General features: G+C 36.4%; 1 protein-coding gene and 1 pseudogene across 1 annotated transcript in view; both read right to left on the bottom strand.

Annotated features, from left to right (window-relative positions):
- ITFG1 (integrin alpha FG-GAP repeat containing 1) overlaps positions 1 to 18738 on the bottom strand; it is a 324431-nt gene that overhangs the window by 12654 nt on the left and 293039 nt on the right. The gene's annotated exons all lie outside the window — the stretch shown is intronic.
- LOC131819037 (U2 spliceosomal RNA) lies at positions 1601 to 1716 on the bottom strand (annotated as a pseudogene).

Here is an 18738-nt window from a genome sequence, read left to right as displayed (position 1 = left end):
CAGTTTTATTGAGGATTAGTAGTTCCTCTTGGATAGACAACATACTCCATTCTGTGGCTTTGGTTAGTTTCTAGAGTTATGAAATGGTTGATATTAGCGGTGTGGTCAGTACCTTTTTTTCCTTTTTGGGGAGAACCGGGTCATGTATTCCTCACACTGGCATCCCAAAAGTCAGTCTCTCCCTATGTGCGCATATATTTGCTAGGTATTTCCTACATAATTAAACTGAACATTTAAAGGATAAGACTAATTAATACCTAAGTATTTTAATATTCAGTGGGACTCTGCTAACATCACTACACATTACCCAGAAATATGAAATCATTTGAAAGTATACATGATTTTTAAAATATAGTTCTTATGACAGAAATGGATATGTATAATGTAAAGAGACATTGAACTTAGGGAAAGGCATTTAAAAAAAGTTAAATAAGTATATAAAATTGTAAAGCAATAAATTGCAAATTAGTAGAATTGAATGATAATGATTAACCTCGAGTATCTTGTCCTGCACAATAAATAATACATATTAGCTATATGTTATCATAAAATTTATTATTATATAGTCGAAGTAAAAATCAAATATATACTGATTTCATTACACTATCAGAAGACTGGCTTAAGAGACAAAACTAGACATATAAATTATTTTCCTATAATTACCTGACTGTAAAGAACCAAGACAAGAACATTTATTATTAATACTCTATTAAGAAGACCAAAGAACATAAATTTGAAACTAAAAAGTATATTTAATAAGAAAACTGAAAAACTATTAAAAGAATAATGAAAACAAAAGTATTCAAAATCTCAAAATGAAGAGATAATTATATTTTAACATACTTTTTTTTTTAAGATTTTATTTATTTATTTGATAGAGAGAGAGACAGTGAGAGAGGGAACACAAGCAGGGGGTTTCGGAGAGGGAGAAGCAGGCTCCCCGCAGATCAGGTAGCCCCATGTGGGACTCAATCCCAGGACCCTGGGATCATGACCTGAGCTGAAGGCAGACGCTTAACAACTGAGCCACCAAGGTGCCCCATTTTAGCAATCTTTTACTCATGTAATTTTTTTCCCTCGGCATGTGCATGCACAAACACATTAGCATAGTTTAGTTTCATTGCTTTTCACTCAGTATTATTTTATGAGTATCTTCTCATATTATTAAAATTCTTAAAAAATGGGTAAGCAGGGACACCTAGGTGGCTCAGTGGGTTAAAGCCTCTGCCTTCAGCTCAGGTCATGATCACAGGACCCTGGGATCAAGCCCCGCATTGGGCTCTCTGCTTAGCAGATAGCCTGCTTCCTCCTCTCTGCCTACTTCTCTGACTACTTATAATCTCCGTCTGTCAAGTAAATAAATAAAAAAAAATCTTTAAAAAAAAAGTAAATAAAAATGGGTAAGCAGAGAGAAAGATTATTCCAACACTGAAATCCCACTGAGAAAACCAAACGAAAAGTTAAAAGACACTTATTATTATATATGTCCTTAAAAATTATTTTTCTAAAATCTAGACACTACCAAAACCAATTTTCTTGCCTACATTAATCCTCTTATATCATCATTGAAAAAAATCTATTGTTGGAGATAACGGAGATGATGAATTTCTCCTTATTTTTCGCTATTATCAAACTGATATCACTATTGTCAAACTATTATCAAATTGGTAAGAGCAGATACTAAACTTGATCTTAGCCAAAAGGCCAAGAAGTGATTAATCTTTCACCATTATAAATAATGTTTTAGTGAACATCCCTGCACATCAATATTTGTCTGCATCAGGATTAGTTTTTTGCATTCCTAGATATGGAATACTGGGTCATAAAGTAGGACATTCATTGGATAAAAGAATAGTCTCTTCCAAACCGTAAGAGGCTCTTAATCACAGTAAACAAACAGGGTTGCAGTTTGAGGAGGGTTGGGAGAAAGGATCACTGGATGATGGGCATTAATTTAAGGAGGGCAGTGATGTAATGAGCGCTGAGTATTATATAAGACTGATGAATCACTGACTTCTACCTCTGAAACCAATAATATATTATATGTTAATTAATTGAATTTAAATATAAAGAAAACAAAAGAGAATAGTCTCTTCAACAAATTATGCTAAGACACCTGCAGAATGATATAGAAAAGAAAACATATTTTTTAAAAAGAGGTGTACTGTATATTTCTTCTACTTCTCAATGAAAGCACCTATTACATTTCATTTCTTTATTGTTTTTTAGGGGTGAAATTCACATAATGTACAATTATCCATTATTTTAAGTATAAAAATTAGGTGGCCTTTAGTGTATTCAGAATGTTGTGCAACCACCAGCATTCTCTAGTTTCCAAACACTTCATCACCCCATAAATATACCATACCCATTAAGCAATAACTCCCGATTCCCTGGTCACCTCTAATCTGCTCTCAGTTTCATCTTTTACTCCTTAATCTCTCTTCCTTCTGCTCTAAAATATGGGTTCTTCACTGCTCCTTGACAATTGCACAGATGCTTATACCTTCCAGCTTTGACACTGGTTTTCTCCTTTGCCAAGAATATTCTTCAAAAGATAACGGTATGTCCAACTCTCTTACCACCTTCAAATCTTTGTTCAAATAGTACTTTCTCAGAGAGGCCTGCTATGAACACTCTAGAGAAAATTGATGACTATCCTTTTTACCTGGCTTTATCCTCCCCTGCCCCACAGTTCTTATCACTTCCTGATAAGTGTTAAATAGTATTACATAATATACTGCCTCTTTCCCCCTATTAGAATATAATCTCTATGAGGGCTAAGATTTAGGTCTCTTTTGTTTACTTCTATATCATAAGATTCTAGAACAGTCCTGGCATATATTAGGCACTCAGTGCATATTTTTTCACCAAAGAATGAATAAAGAATTTTACCCACCAAATACACCAAACCTGAGTCTTATAACATATTCTCAACTTAAAAATACTGTATCAGTTTATACCACATAGATCCCAGTACAGAAAGACTGTCTACCTAACGATAAATACATAAAAGGCATTTGTGATATACTAAGCACCAGATTCAAATGCCTATATGTTCTTTTATGACTACATAATAATCTGACTTTCCACTGAACCACCAATGCTATAATCTGACTTTCCAAAACAGTTCAAATACACATTTATGTAATTAAAAAAAATACACATTTATATAAAAAAATCAAGTTTTAAAAATTGATTCATTCTTATTCTCCAGGAGAATGTTACACTGACATAATCCTGACTGCCTAATGCTATTGTAAAATAGATTATGCTGTAATTTAAGAGTCTAAAGTAATAAAGAAGGCAGGACAGGAGAGAAATCCCACTTTAATAATTTCCATGCAGTCTGTTTTGAGGTAAGATACTGAAGCCAACTTCATTGTTCAAGAATACCAGATATGGGGGGGCGCCTGGGTGGCTCAGTGGGTTAAGCCTCTGCCTTTGGCTCAGGTCATGATCTCAGGGTCCTGGGATTGAGCCCCGCATAGGGCTCTCTGCTCAGCAGGGAGCCTGCTTCCCCCCTCTCTCTGCCTGCCTCTCCGCCTACTTGTAATCTCTCTCTCTGTTAAATTAAAAAGAAAAAATCTTTAAAAAAGAATACCAGATATGGGGGCACTTGGGTGGCTCAGTGAGTTAAAGCCTCTGGCTTTAGCTCAGGTCATGATCCCAGGGTCCTGGGATTGAGCCCCTCTGCTCAGCAGGGAGCCTGCTTCCTCCTCTCTCTCTGCCTGCCTCTCTGCCTACTTGTGATCTCTGTCTGTTAAATAAACAAATAAATAATCTTAAAAAAAATACCAGATATGAACTTTATCATAACTGTGGCTCTGATGTCAATTTGTCAAAAAATAAAACTTAAATACTATATATATGCTGATGTAAGAGGCAGAGAAGCAAAGGGAAAAATAACTAGCCGAAGGGGGAATAAAACTAAAAATTTCATCTTCTTGGTGTGTGAGTATGTGTGTGATTGAGTCAAAAGGACACTAATTTCTATCTCCCTGCAAGGGATTAAGCCACTGGGAATTTGCATCTAACAGTAACGTCTGTAACTCTTCTGGCACTGCCCTGGCTTGAGGAAAAATACCATCTCTATAAGAATGAGATAAAAGCACACATTCAAACAACCAATATTTTATGTAACTTTAGAGAAAAACATGTCTCTTCTTGAGAGAGAAAATTGTTCTGAGAAGTATTCATTATTCTAAAATGAACAGCTCTGAATCAAGAGTACATTGACATCAATTAAAATGGAGATGAAGAACACTGAGAGAGGACAAAGTATAAAAACTGAAGAAAATACCCTCTTAAAGCAATAAGAATTAACAGCTATTAAATGCAGATGATATGCCAAAAACTACGGCAAGTGTTTTTTGCATCTTATTGCAGTTGTTAACAATAATTGCATGTAGGTAGGTACTATTATCTCCACTTGATTATGGGGAAATCAAGAGGTTAAATGATTTGACTAAAAACATATAGTTACTAAATGGTAGAGCTTGGGTTTTAATTTTGGCAGCCTAATTCCAAAGCCCACACCTCTCATCATCACCCGTGATCTTATTTTCAGTTGAAAAAGAAGTGTGATGTTTGTCTTACTGTTCTATAAAAAGGACTTCTAAGGACATTGAATAACCCCATCCAACGACATTTGATCTTTTATGGTCTAAAAAAAAATTATTTGAGAGAGTAGGTGAGATAGAGGGAGAGAAAAAGCAAGCCTGAGCAGGGGGAGGGGCTGAGGGAGAGGGAGAAGCAGGCTCCCTTCTGAGCAGGGAGCCCAGCGCAGGGCTGGATCCCAGGACCCTTTCTCAGCAGATGCTTAATTGACTAAGCCACTTAGGCACCCCATGATTTTTACTACTTGGATTTGTATTTGTGGTGTCCTAGGATATGATCTGGGAATCCATAACATTTTATATGTAGTTCTTCCAGTTAACATGGCCTTTCTTAACTTTTGTAAATCTAGGCTGTGGCATTGGGCTTTGTGATGTTTCCTTCTATAACTAAAGCCTGGGCTATTTAAGCAGTTCTGGAAGATGGGGCTGGTGTATTTTGCTGATCTTCTACAATAGGCATCAACTTACTGAGGAAGAGTTTAATCCAATCGTATCCACACAGGATTCGATCATGAAAAAGATTGTACTATGGATATGGACTAGCCCTTGGTCTATACTAGAATAAGCTCAGGTTCTCTGGCTCATTCAAGGTAGTTAAAAAGATGGAGTGAAATTTTTAGAGGACTATTTTCACTGCCTGTAGGGGGATGCTAAAAGAAACATCATCATTTTTTTTTCATGTGGTGTGCATGTTAAATTCTATTTTACTACAAGGAAACATTATGAGACCATCAGGTAGGGAGGGAACTGTGTTTCTTGGTGGGGAAAACTTGTGATTTTCAGAATGGCAAGCTGGATAATAACATGAATGCTAGAGGTTAAGAAAAATGAAGTTAAGATTTTGAAAGAAAAATATGTTCCTAAATAGATTTGATATTAACTGTATTTCATTACATAGGGACTCTGATTTAAACGATTTGGCCAGCAATGTTTCTTCTTACTCATTGGCCTGTATTCTTCAATGTCCTGTTTTCAATTTTCTAGCTGCCTAAGAAAATCATGCTTCTGGTATAATGTCATGCCTGCCTTTAGTCTCTCCATTGTAAGTGAGAGATGTTCCTTTAATCAATGTGTTCTCTTTTCATTAGGTGACTGGTATACCATTCCTCTTCCTGGCAGGGCAAAGGCATGGAGAAAGACTGTTCCAGGTACTGGTGTATTTTTTTTCTCATAACAAAGTTGTCAAGAATGTTAGGATTCTATAAAAACCAATGGATTAAAAAGGTATTGATACATGATAAAATTAAAAATTTAAAAATACATTGGCACTTGCTTTCCCTTTCTGCTGGTGTGTTTTAATTGCTAACAGAGTAAGTTTCTGATATAGCTAATAAAATCTTCCTAGACCAATTATCACAGTCTCTTTTACCTAAATGCCAACCGGAGGTAATAATTTGTGTTATCTCACATAATAAGTTTCATTGTAAATATTTGCCAAATCAGATAGCCTAGACAGAAAATCTAGAAGCTAAACTGCTGTTTATGGTGTATTCTTTTAAAAAATATTTTATTTATTTATTTGACAAAGATCACAAGCAGGCAGAGAGGCAGGGAGAGAGTGGGGGGGAAGCAGGCTCCCTGCTCAGCAGGGATCATGTGGGGCTCGATCCCAGGACCCTGAGATCATGACCTGAGTCGAAGACATATGTCTAACAACTGAGTCACTCAGGTGCCCCTATGGAAAGCTTCTTAAAACAATTATTGGCCTCTTTTCCTGGTAGTTGATGGGTGACTTATAATGCAGAGTGAAGGAATCCACTAACATTTGACTTATTTCTTTGGAGTATTTGGAATCATGTGTGAACTCAGCTTCTAGAAAATTGACAAGGATAAAGTGATGAAATATGTGGGAGAACCACCTACTAGACTGAAAATAGCACCATGGAAAGAGGTACAGAGCTGCTTCCAGTCTAGTGATATATTCCTTTCTATGCCCTATTTCTAGGATATAGTATTGTGGCTGACACCTAATGGGCACTTAGTAAATATTCACTGTACTAACCAGAAGATTTGGTAGTAAATAACTAAGTCTAATTTGTATAATCATTTAACTTTAATATTTCCTGAGGTCTTATATGCCATATCCACAATTACTGTTGAAGGCATCCATTTTAATAATAATCTGACATCAACTTAGACTAGAACTTGAACAAAAAAAATTCCGACACAGGAGACTTGTGATGTGGTATTATGGAAAGCGAACAAGATTTGAATGCCAAAGACAGTATTTTAACACTGCTTTGTTTGGTTTCTAAAGTCCCTTGACTTTCCTAAACTTTAATTTATTCACCTAAACATATACTGAATGCATACTATGTATGCCTTTTACACAGAGATGAAAAAGATACAAAGCTTGACCTGGAAATGCTTAAAGATATAACAGAAAAATAGAACTTGAGTGTTTCCTCATCCTTAAAAACAGAATTACAGTATCACTTATTGCATGGATTTGGTGAGGCAATTACAACACCGGTACTTAATTTTTAATAGTTAATGAAAGTGCTTTGAAAACTGCAAGGCACTATACAAATGTTAGTTGTTATTTTGATTATTATATAACCATTCCTCATATTTTCTGTTTTTTCCCCCTTAGATTGAACTTTAACTTCACATTCCTGAAAAATAGTGTAACACCAATTTTTCATGGAAGTTTTTCTAATTTCTCTTTTGTAGTAAATCAAGAAGTTTTGGAACTCTGGTTCAAACTCCATCTGTCAACCTGCTTCCCAGTTATAAATTTAGAATATAGTTTTAAATGTCTTTTTTTAATTTTTAATTTTTTATAAACATATATTTTTATCCCCAGGGGTACAGGTTAAATGTCTTTTTTTATTAAATCAATATATAACTCACACACCACAATGTCTACCACTTTAAAGTGTACAATTTGGTGGTTTTCAATATAGTCACAAGTTGCCTAAGTGTCACCACTAATTCCAGAACACTTTCATCAGCCCCCAAAAGGAACCCTGTAACTATTAGCTGTCATTTCCCATTTCTTCCTTCCCCCAGTCTGTGGTAAGCCTCAGTCCCCTTCTATCTCTATGGATTTGTCTATTCTAGACATTTTATATAAATGGAATTGTATAATATGCAGTCTTTTGTGATTGATGTCTTTCACTTAAAATATTTTATAAGGTTCATCCATGTTCCACAATGTTTTGTGTTTTTGTGGCTAGATAATGTTCCATTATATTGATATACCACATTGTTTACTCATTTATTAGTTAATGGGCATTTGGTTCATTTATATTTCTTAGCTATTGTGAATAACTCTGCTATGAATATTCATATAATAGCTTTTATGTGACACATATTTTCTTTTTTTTTTAAAATATTTTATTTATTTATTTGACAGACAGAGATCACAAGTAGGCAGAGAGAGAGGAGGAAGCAGGGTCCCTGCTGAGCAGAGAGCCCGAGGTGGGGCTTGATCCCAGGACCCTGGGACCATGGCCCGAGCTGAAGGCAGAGGCTTTAACCCACTGAGCCACCCAGGCGCCATGTGACACATATTTTCAATTCTCTTGGGAATATTATCCCTAGGAGTGGAATTAATGATTCATATGGTAACTCTATGTTTAACTATTTTTGGAACTGAGTAGTTTGAGTTTGATAACGGCTTTTCTTTTCTTTCTTTTTTTTTTTTAAGATTTTATTTATTCATTTGACAGAGATCACAAGTAGGCAGAGAGGCAGGCAGAAAGAGAGGAAGAGAAGCAGGCTCCCTGTTGAGCAAAGCGCCTGACACAGGGCTTGATCCCAGGACCCTGAGGATCATGACCTGAGCTGAAGGCAGGGGCTTTAACCCAGAGCCACCCAGGCGCCCCTGAAAACTGCTTTTCTTAAAACAAAAAACAAAACAAAACAAAAAGATTTTATTTATTTTGAGAGGGAAAGTGAGCAAGCATGAGTGGTGGGAGGGGTAGAGGGAGAGGGAGAGAGAGAATCTCAAGCAGACTCCATGCTGAGTGTGGAGACTGACAGGGAGCTTGATCTCACGACTATGAAATCATAATCTGAGCTGAAATCAAGAGTCAGATGCTTAACTGACTGAGCTACCCAGGTGCACTTTGGTAACTGTTTTTCTACAGCTTAATGGTCAAAGCATCTAATGAACGTATGATAAAAAACACTGCCAGTGCATGTAAAAAATAATCTGAAGGGAAACAACAAATCCATAACTCTCATAAAACCAAATTGCCCTGGGCGTTACTGACTGTGAATGTCTAATTTAATGGTCAGTGCTCCTTTACATTAAGGAGGTAAACTTTTCTGAGGTTGTGTACAATTATGTTTCAGCCGTCATTCTCTGGATTAGAAAGATAAACTCTGGTTTCTGAAGTGGACAATGTGATATAAATGAGCTAAATAGGAAAGCTTGGTTTATGCTTTAGTGCACTTTATTTTTCATGTTGGAGACCTCTCTCTCTCTCAGAGGCAAAACACTTAGCCATAGCATTTTAGTCAAAACTGTGTTTTATAGTGATAAAAAGCACATGGGAGTAAAACTGCTTAGTTCTAAAATAGGGATAAAAGATACATAGCTACTTAAACCAAAGATGCGAGGTTATTTTTTAGTCCCAAATTGCAAGTTAGGTTTTTCACTAAAATATGTGATTTAAAAATGTTCATTAGACTAAGTAGTTATCACATGTTAGTTGACTGTAGAGACTTGGAGACAGTTACTTGGCTATAATACATATAAAACACAAAAATACCTTATAATATTTCCTTTACCAAAGTCATTTCTTTTCCCATGCACCTTCTTCCTGGAGAACATAATTAAAGTTGTGACTGTCAGGAAGCATATTCTCTTCTACTCTTAAATCTTTCACCTTCTGCTTCAGTGTATTGCTTTCCCTTTCCTGTCTACTAAGTCTGCACTTCCCAAACACACCTTTTTCTTAAAGGTCCATCTCTGTAAACTCTTTCACATTTGGCTGTCAAGCAAAGCAGAATACACTTCTTTTAGCAATTATTTATTGTTCTTTAATGAACTAACTGAAAGTTTAGTTGCTTACAGCTGTAACTATTTTATCCCTCATGGATTGTGTATGTTGGCTGGGCAATTTCTGTTGGTTTTGACACTCTTGTGGCTACCTTCAGCTGGAAGGTCAGCCGGGATGGCTGAGTAGACCTCTCTCCTTTTAGACTTTCATTCTGAAGGAGACTGCACTGGGTTTCTTTACATGCAGTCTCAGGAGAGCATCCCAGGAGAGCAAGTATCAAGTATAAGATCTATTAAGATTCTACTTGTGTCGTGTTTGCTGATGTCCTCTTGCTTAAGCAGAGTCAACACTGGAAGGAACTACATTATCAGTTATTGGGGGGTCACTGGTGTGGCAGTTTACATCTTAATGGTCATTAAGCTAAACTATATTTTTTCTTTTTCTCTTTGATGTTTAGCTTGGGAATTTTCTATTGACACCTTCAAGCTTACTGATTCTTTTCCTCAGCTATGTCCAAGCTACTGCTGAGCTCCTCAAAGGCATTCTTCATTTCTAGTATGGTGCTTTTGGTTTCTAGAATTTCCTTTCCTTTCTGTTTGAGCTTTTAGGATATTAATAATGGTTATTTAAAATTCCTTTTTTTATTCAAAGAGCCTCCCTCCCCGCCCCCACCTTTTTTTTTTTTGGGTCTTTGAGCATGCCTTGTAATTTTTTGTTGAAAGCTGCTCATGTATAGTATGAGGCTTTAGGTTTATCTGGCTATGAGTTAGGCTGAATTTATTGGTTGCTGTAGCTGTGGATCAGAAGCTGAAAGTTCCTCTAGTGTCCTTGTTTTTGTCTTTTATCTATCTCCTTAGAGACTCCTTTTTAAAAGGGAGTCCTTGCTCACCTGTAATCTTCTGTTGTTATACAGGAGACTGATTAATGTAGTGGTAAGAGGTTCAGAGAAAGGATAAGTGTTCTATAGTTCTACAGTTAGGTCTCACTTTGGCTATGGCCCTGGACTGGGACCTTAACAGGTGCTTTTCAGGTTCCTTTTCCTCATCTTCATCCATTCCTGATGGTGAGACAGGAAGACTAGATGGGGCCAGAGTTGGGTAGTTTACTTCCCTCTAATCAGTTAAGTTCTAAAAAACCCAAGTTAGTTAGGCTTTTGTAAAATAATTTCCCTTGAGGTCAGGTTTTTGTTAAGGTGAATAGTAGCTCTGGGAGTCTTCAAAAATGTTTAATTTTCCCCTCCTCAAACAGAAGCACAAGAGGATTTTTTTTCAGATCTTGACTTTGAGGACCTGGTGTGGCTCCTAGATGAGAAACTCGTGAAAGTGTGGGGTCCCTTAAGCCTGGGCCTCTGGGGGTTTTTAAATCTCTTAAACTAGTCTCAAGCTCAGTCTCCAGCAATTAGACAATTACACTTAAAATGTTCTTGCCAGCCCCTCTGTGACTTCTGTTAAGCTGTGTTTCTATATATTTCCCTCCTTTGCAGTGGTTTGTTTTGTATCCTCAATTCTTTGATGGGTCAAAAGGAGTTACTGATTTTCTTTTTGTTCATCTTTTTTACGGGGTGAAGATATGAGTATGAATTACAAGTCCTTTACCTGTTGAACTGGAAACTGAACTTGTTAAAGAGATTTTTCATTCATTTGTTCATCATTCTTTCATTCTCTCCTTCTCCATTGTATTTTAAAATTTACTTCAAGAACTGGGAAATCAGGTCTATTTTAAGATTGTTTGTTGATTTTAAAAATTACAAAAAACTGAAATAAGTATAATTCATATTCTCAACTGCTACTTATTGTGACTGCATAATTAAGTAATGTGTTATAATGGTTAGTAAACTCTCTAAATTAAACTTAGAAATAACAAATATTTTGTGTAAAGAACAATAAGTATCCTAAATTCTAGGCCATTTACCAAGTGTGCAGAGGTAGTAGAGCAACTAAATGAAATCAATTGGAACATCTGTCTGGGATACTAGATACTTTCCTAAAAGCACTTAGGAAAGTAAAAAGAAAATATTCAAAGATATTATAGCTTTTGTGTATAGTATAGATTTCAAAAACCAGAACAAGATTTTATTGTCATATTATTTCCTTTTTGTGCTACTCCTAATTAAGTCACATTTCTCATGTTTTGATTTTGATAATGCAACCTCTACCTTTCTTCTTGTTCAATTTTTGGGGATACATATTGTGCTAATCCTTCAAATGAAGACTACCTTCACAAGATATTACCTGTCAATCTGTCCACAAGAGTCTCTTTTTTCTTTGAACTCCTATAGAACTTACTGTTGCCACAAATTTGACACTTACTGCTTTGCAATTACTGTTTATGAAGATATTTAAAAATATAAATGTTTACCTTTATATTTTATATAAAGTTCCTCATGGCAGTATCTGCATCTTAATATTTTTGCACATTCATAGCATTTGGCTAACTGTCCTGTTCAATTATCGAGGTAAGGGCGTCAAAGTCTTACAAGTGATGATATGGAATCCTAGTCTTTCTTAGGACTCCACTCTAGATACCTAAATCTTATAAAAGAAGGGGCCAGTGGATAGTGATATCATCATCTTCCAGAAAGTTATTCTTCTTCTGATAAATCCTTTATTAGCGGCTTATCATGTTAGAGCAGCATTATCAACAATAGCCAAATTATGGATGTCCACTGACTGATGAATGGATAAAGATGTGGTATGTTGCTGAACCATAAATCTCTTGCCATTTGCAATGGCAGGGATGGAGCTAAGGGAATATTATGCTAAGCAAAATACGTAAGTCAGAGAAAGTGAAACACCATATGATTTCACTCATAGGTGAAATTTAAGAAACAGAACAAATGATCATAGGGGAAACAGAGGCAAACCAAGAAACAGACTCTTAACAATAGAGAACAAACTGATGCTCAGGAGAGGAACAGTAGATGGAGGATGGGTTGAATGGGTGATGGGGATTAAGTACAGCACTTGTGATGAGCAGTGGATATTGTATTTAAGTGATGAATCACTAAACTGTATACCTGAAACTAATATTATACTGTATGTTAACTAAGTGGAATTCAACTAAAAACTAAAAAAAAAAAATCACGTTATTTTTCTTGTTATCTCTCCAAATAAACTGTAGATTTTTTGAGGATAATGAATATATTTCATACTTTATTTCAAATTATTTTTTGTTTTTTTAAGGTAATCTCTACATCCAATGTAGGGCTTCAACTACAACCCTGAGATCAAGAGTCACGTGCTCTACTGACTGAGCCAGCCAGGTGCCCCTATTTCATACTTCTAAAAGTGCCTAGGGTTATAGCTAGTACTTAGATGTTCAATAAACATTTTTTGGTGTAATAATAAAATAAATCTTCACAGAGCAAACCACCTTCACTGTGGAGTTAACTGTTTACATGCAGAGTCCCAACCCTGAGACAACACTCATTAGAAATCACTGCTAGTTCTTGAACTTGCCACTTGTCAGTTTTCAGTCATTCTCTTAATTTCTATTCTCTTGTTTTTTTTCCCCTTGCTCATATTTATTTCATAGTTTTATGTTTCCAAATGTCTTTCTGATTTATTCTTACTGTTCCTTATCCTTTTTTTTTGTTTACATCATGTCTTCTTGAACACTATAAATTTGGGGGAGGGTGTTACAAAGTCACTGATCTTTAAAGATACAGTATAAATTTTATAGCCTACTGTTGTTTCCCTGAAAGAGGTTATCATACGAAGTCAGTGATAAGGATGGGCTCCTGATTTTCATTTCCAGGAAAGGGCCAATTTAAATAACAGAACACTCTCAATTCCCCCCACCCATCTCTTAGGGCATTGTTGTCACTGATATTAGTTATTTATAATCACCCAGTACACTGTTAATATTATTAGCTTATTATTTTTTAAGATTTTATTTATTTATTTGAGAAAGAGAAGTGAGACAGAAAGAGAAAGAGCATGAGGCAGGGTGAGGGGCAGAGGGAGAAACAAGACTCCCTGCTGAGCAGGAAGCCTGATGTGGGGGTCAATCCTGGGACTCTGGGATCCTGACCTTAGCTGAAGGCAGATGCTTGACTGACTGACTCACCCAGGTCTTCATTTATTCCATCTCTGATGTTATTCTTTTCTCATGTAGATCTGAGTTTATGACCTATCATATTCCTTCTTCTTGAAAAATTATTTTTTAACATATCTTGTGGGACAGATCTGTTGGTGATGAATTCCCTCAGGTTTTGTTTGTCTGATAAAGTGTTTATTTCTCCTTCATGTTTAAAAGATAGTTTTGCTGGATATAGAATTCTAGGTTGGTAGTTTTTTCTTTCAACACTTTAAATATTTTACTCTCTTATTGCTTGCGTTGCTTTCTGAAAATAGTTGGCTACAATCCTTTTTTTTTTTTTTTAAAGATTTTATTTTTATCTATTTGAGAGAGAGAGAGAGAGAGAGAGAGAGAGATCACACAAGGAGGAAAGGTAGAGGGTGAAGCAGGCTTCCTGCTGAGCAAGGAGCCCAATGCGGGATTCAATCCCAGGACCTTGGGATCAGGACCCGAGCTGAAGGCAGACGCTTAACAACTGAGCCACCCAGGTGCCCATATACCACATTTTCTTTACCCATTTACCTATCAGTGGACATTTAGGTTGCTTCCATATCTTGGCTATTGTAAGTAACGCTGTTGGCTACAATTCTTATCCTTTTTCTGCTATAGGGAAGGTAAGGTATTTTTTCCTTGGCCTTATTTCAAGATCTTCTTTGTCTTTGGATTTCTGCAGTTTGATTATGGTATGCCTATGCACAGATTTGGTATTTATCTTTCATGTGTTCTCTGAGCTTTCTGAATATGTGGTTTGGTGTATGTCATTAATTTTGGAAAATTCTTGGCCATTATAATATCTCTTCTGTTCGGTTCTTCTGACTTTCCAATTGTACATATATTTCACACTTTCTCCTTTATTATTATTATTATTATTATTATTATTATTATTATTTTTGTATTTGCATTTCAGTTTGGGGAATTACTGCTGACTTGTCTTTAGGCTCCCTGAGTCTTTCCTTTTCCATGTCCACTCTGATAAGCCCATTAAAATCTGTGACATATCTGGGCCTGTTTCTGATGTTTTTGTTTACTCAGACTGTATTTTCTCTTCTTTTTTATCTTGAAGGATTTTATAGATTTGAGAGAGACCATGAGAGAGAGAGTGAGCAAGATGAGCAGCGGGGGGAGGGTAGAGAGGGAGAGAGAAGCAGGCTCCTCAGGGAGCCCAAATGTGCGGCTTGATCCCAGGACCCTGAGATCATGACCTGAGCTGAAGTCAGATGCTTAGCTGACTGAGCCACCCAGGCGCCTCCAGACTGAATTTTCTTGCCAGGTAATTTTTCAGTAGGTGCTAGATATGATATATATGATAAGGGATGTTACAGAACCTGAGGTTTTTAGGGGTGCCTGGGTGGCTCAGTGGTTAAGCCTTTGCTTTCAGCTCAGGTCATGAACTCAGGATCCTGGGCTGGAGTCCCGCATTGGTCTCTCTGCTCAGTGGCGCACCTGCTCCCCCCCTCCCCCCGCCTGCCTCTCTGACTACTTGTGATTTATCTCTCTGTGTCAAATAAATAAATAAAATTGTAAAAAAAAAAAAAAAAAGAAAAGAAAAAAGAAAAGAACTTGAGGTCTTTAGTGTGATACAGGAAGGTTGGAGGGTGTCAGGTAAATGCCATTCCTTCATGAAGTCTTTTTTCTTGGAGAGTAGGCTTTTGTTATGGAGAATGCTCTTGGCATAAGGGGTTATTTTTGGCTCTTCATCATGAGAATCTATTGGAATTCCTGGAAACCCATGAAGTTGTGGGACCAGTTTTAATAAATACTTGACAAAATTATTTTCTCTGGTTTTATTGCAGTGTATTTGCTCCACTGATTTTCTGTTTTGAGGTAGAGGTAGAGGTGATAAGCTCTGTTGTATAATTTTTTCCTTGGAAGGCTCTGAGATTACATTTTGGTAGGTAATAGAATCAGACTGTTGTTACTGATTTAACTTTAAGAAAACAAAATATTGATTCTGTAACATGAATCAAGTCTTATAAAGAAAATAGCAAAATAATTCAACCATTAACTATGAAACTGTCTCATGTTCTCTATCCATTTACTTGAAATAGTTATAGAATGAGTAACTCTGAACTAAAATATTAGTTTTCAAATTTATCAGTGTATTAGAATGCCACATTGAATTACTTAAAAGTTTCACATTTTCTTTTTTTTTTTTTTTTTTTTTTTAAAGATTTATTTATTTATTTATTTGACAGAGAGAAATCACAAGTAGATGGAGAGGCAGGCAGAGAGAGAGAGGGAAGCAGGCTCCCTGCCGAGCAGAGAGCCCGATGCGGGACTCGATCCCAGGACCCTGAGATCATGACCTGAGCCGAAGGCAGCGGCTTAACCCACTGAGCCACCCAGGCGCCCAAAAGTTTCACATTTTCTACACAAAAAATTTAAGTGGTATATCAATCTCAGAGGGACCATGCTAATTATTCACTTGTATATTTCTATACAATAGAGATTACAAATTAGAAACAAGTAATCTAGGATGGTTTATCTCTAGGAAAATAATGCCTTGAATAGATACAAGAGTGTTGATAACAACTGTTAGTAACAACAACATAAATTTATTTCCTATGTTGTCTTCTTAAATGTCATTACACTTGATATAAAAATTTCCATTTGGGGGGATATGAAGAAGCTGAATGAAGTGTTATAGGTCATTTAGGTTCCTAAATACCTATTAAACATCATACCAGAGAAAAAGAGAAAATACAATACCTACACATAAATCTTTGGGTATATTCTTAGTTATAAAATATCTTATTGATCATTCTCAAGATGCAGTCCTTGGATAGTGGATCACCTCTTAGTAACCTGTTAGACATATAAATTCTCTGGTCCTATATTAGATATACTGAATTGAAACTCAGTGGTGGTGGAGCTCAGCAATTTGTGATTCACTTCTTCATTTGCTTATTTATTTTTTAGAGAACATGCACCTGTGCATGAGTGGAGGGGGTGGGGCAGAGGGAGGAGAGAGAGAATCTTAAGCAGGCTCCATGCCCACTATGTGGAGCCTGATGTGGGGCTTAATTTCAGGACCATGAGATCATGATCAAGAGTTGGATGCTTAACATGCTGAGCCATCCAGGCACCCCTTAATTATTTTTCTAGGTAATTTGATGTATGGTACAGTTTGAGAGCCATTGCTCTAATCAAAACCAAATACATGTTAGAAAAATGCAATATATAGATTAAAAATAAAACAGATCTATTGAATTTGTCACTAGTTTATTAAATTCCTTGCTCTATTTCCCATATACTACTTTTTTTTTTAAATTTTTTATAAACATATATTTTTATCCCCAGGGGTACAGGTCTGTGAATCACCAGGTTTACACACTTCACAGCACTCACCAAATCACATACCCTCCCCAATGTCCATAATCCCACCCCCTTCTCCCAAACCCCCTCCCCCCGGCAACCCTCAGTTTGTTTTGTGAGATTAAGAGTCACTTATGGTTTGTCTCCCTCCCAATCCCATCTTGTTTCATTTATTCTTCTACCCACTTAAGCCTCCATGTTGCATCACCACTTCCTCATATTAGGGAGATCATATGATAGTTGTCTTTCTCTGCTTGACTTATTTCGCTAAGCATGATACGCTCTAGTTCCATCCATGTTGTCGCAAATGGCAAGATTTCATTTCTTTTGATGGCTGCATAGTATTCCATTGTGTATATATACCACATCTTCTTGATCCATTCATCTGTTGATGGACATCTAGGTTCTTTCCATAGTTTGGCTATTGTGGACATTGCTGCTATAAACATTCGGGTGCATGTGCCCCTTTGGATCACTACATTTGTATCTTTAGGGTAAATACCCAATAGTGCAATTGCTGGGTCATAGGGCAGTTCTATTTTCAACATTTTGAGGAACCTCCATGCTGTTTTCCAGAGTGGCTGCACCAGCTTGCATTCCCACCAACAGTGTAGGAGGGTTCCCCTTTCTCCGCATCCTCGCCAGCATCTGTCATTTCCTGACTTGTTGATTTTAGCCATTCTGACTGGTGTGAGGTGATATCGCATTGCGGTTTTGATTTGTATTTCCCTGATGCCGAGTGATATGGAGCACTTTTTCATGTGTCTGTTGGCCATCTGGATGTCTTCTTTGCAGAAATGTCTGTTCATGTCCTCTGCCCATTTCTTGATTGGATTATTTGTTCTTTGGGTGTTGAGTTTGCTAAGTTCTTTATAGATTCTGGACACTAGTCCTTTATCTGATATGTCGTTTGCAAATATCTTCTCCCATTCTGTCAGTTGTCTTTTGATTTTGTTAACTGTTTCCTTTGCTGTGCAAAAGCTTTTGATCCATATACTACTTTTAAAAGCCCTATGAGATAGTAGTGATGGACACTGAGTTTTTTTTTTTTTTTTTTTAAGATTTTATTTATTTGACAGAGAGATTGCAAGAGAGGGAACACAAGCAGGGGGAATGGGAGAGGGAGAAGCAGGCTTCCCACAGAGTAGAAAGCCCAATGTGGGACTCGATCCCAGGACCCAGGGGTCATGACCTGAGTGGAAGGCAGACATTTAACAACTTAGCTACCCAGGTGCCCAGATACTGAGATTTTTAAAAGAAAAGAAGTTTGGGAACCACTGCAATAGGGAGATTATTCTTTCTATTTTTAATGACATCTGTACAAGATACTGGATAGTGGGACCCAAAGAATTATTTTAAAAATAGTTTTTTAAATTATTAAAATAAAAATATTAATTTTTAAAAAATTAATAAAATTTTATGAGAAGGAAAATAATTTACATTTGGGACTAAATTTCCATTTTGCATACTACTTAAAGCTAGGAATATTCTTACTGAATTTATCTTAGTATCAGGTCCTTAGTCTCACAGTTTATTGATGGTAAGACAACATGAATCCAGAGCCAAACCTAGCATGGTGGAATAAGTTGAGGACCAGTGAAATATTTATCAGTGAAGCTATAAGACAGAAAAAAAAAAACCCTCTAAATTTGTTTCACTGGGGTGCTCAATATATTTTTTATTTTTAAGTAATGTCTATACCCAAAGTGGGGCTCAAATCCACAATCCCAAGATCAATAGTTGCATGCTCCACCAACTGAGCCAGTCAGGTG

This window comes from Mustela lutreola, chromosome 16, assembly GCF_030435805.1.
Source record: "Mustela lutreola isolate mMusLut2 chromosome 16, mMusLut2.pri, whole genome shotgun sequence".
Taxonomy (NCBI): domain Eukaryota; kingdom Metazoa; phylum Chordata; class Mammalia; order Carnivora; family Mustelidae; genus Mustela; species Mustela lutreola.
This window is presented reverse-complemented; position numbering and strand designations above follow the sequence as displayed.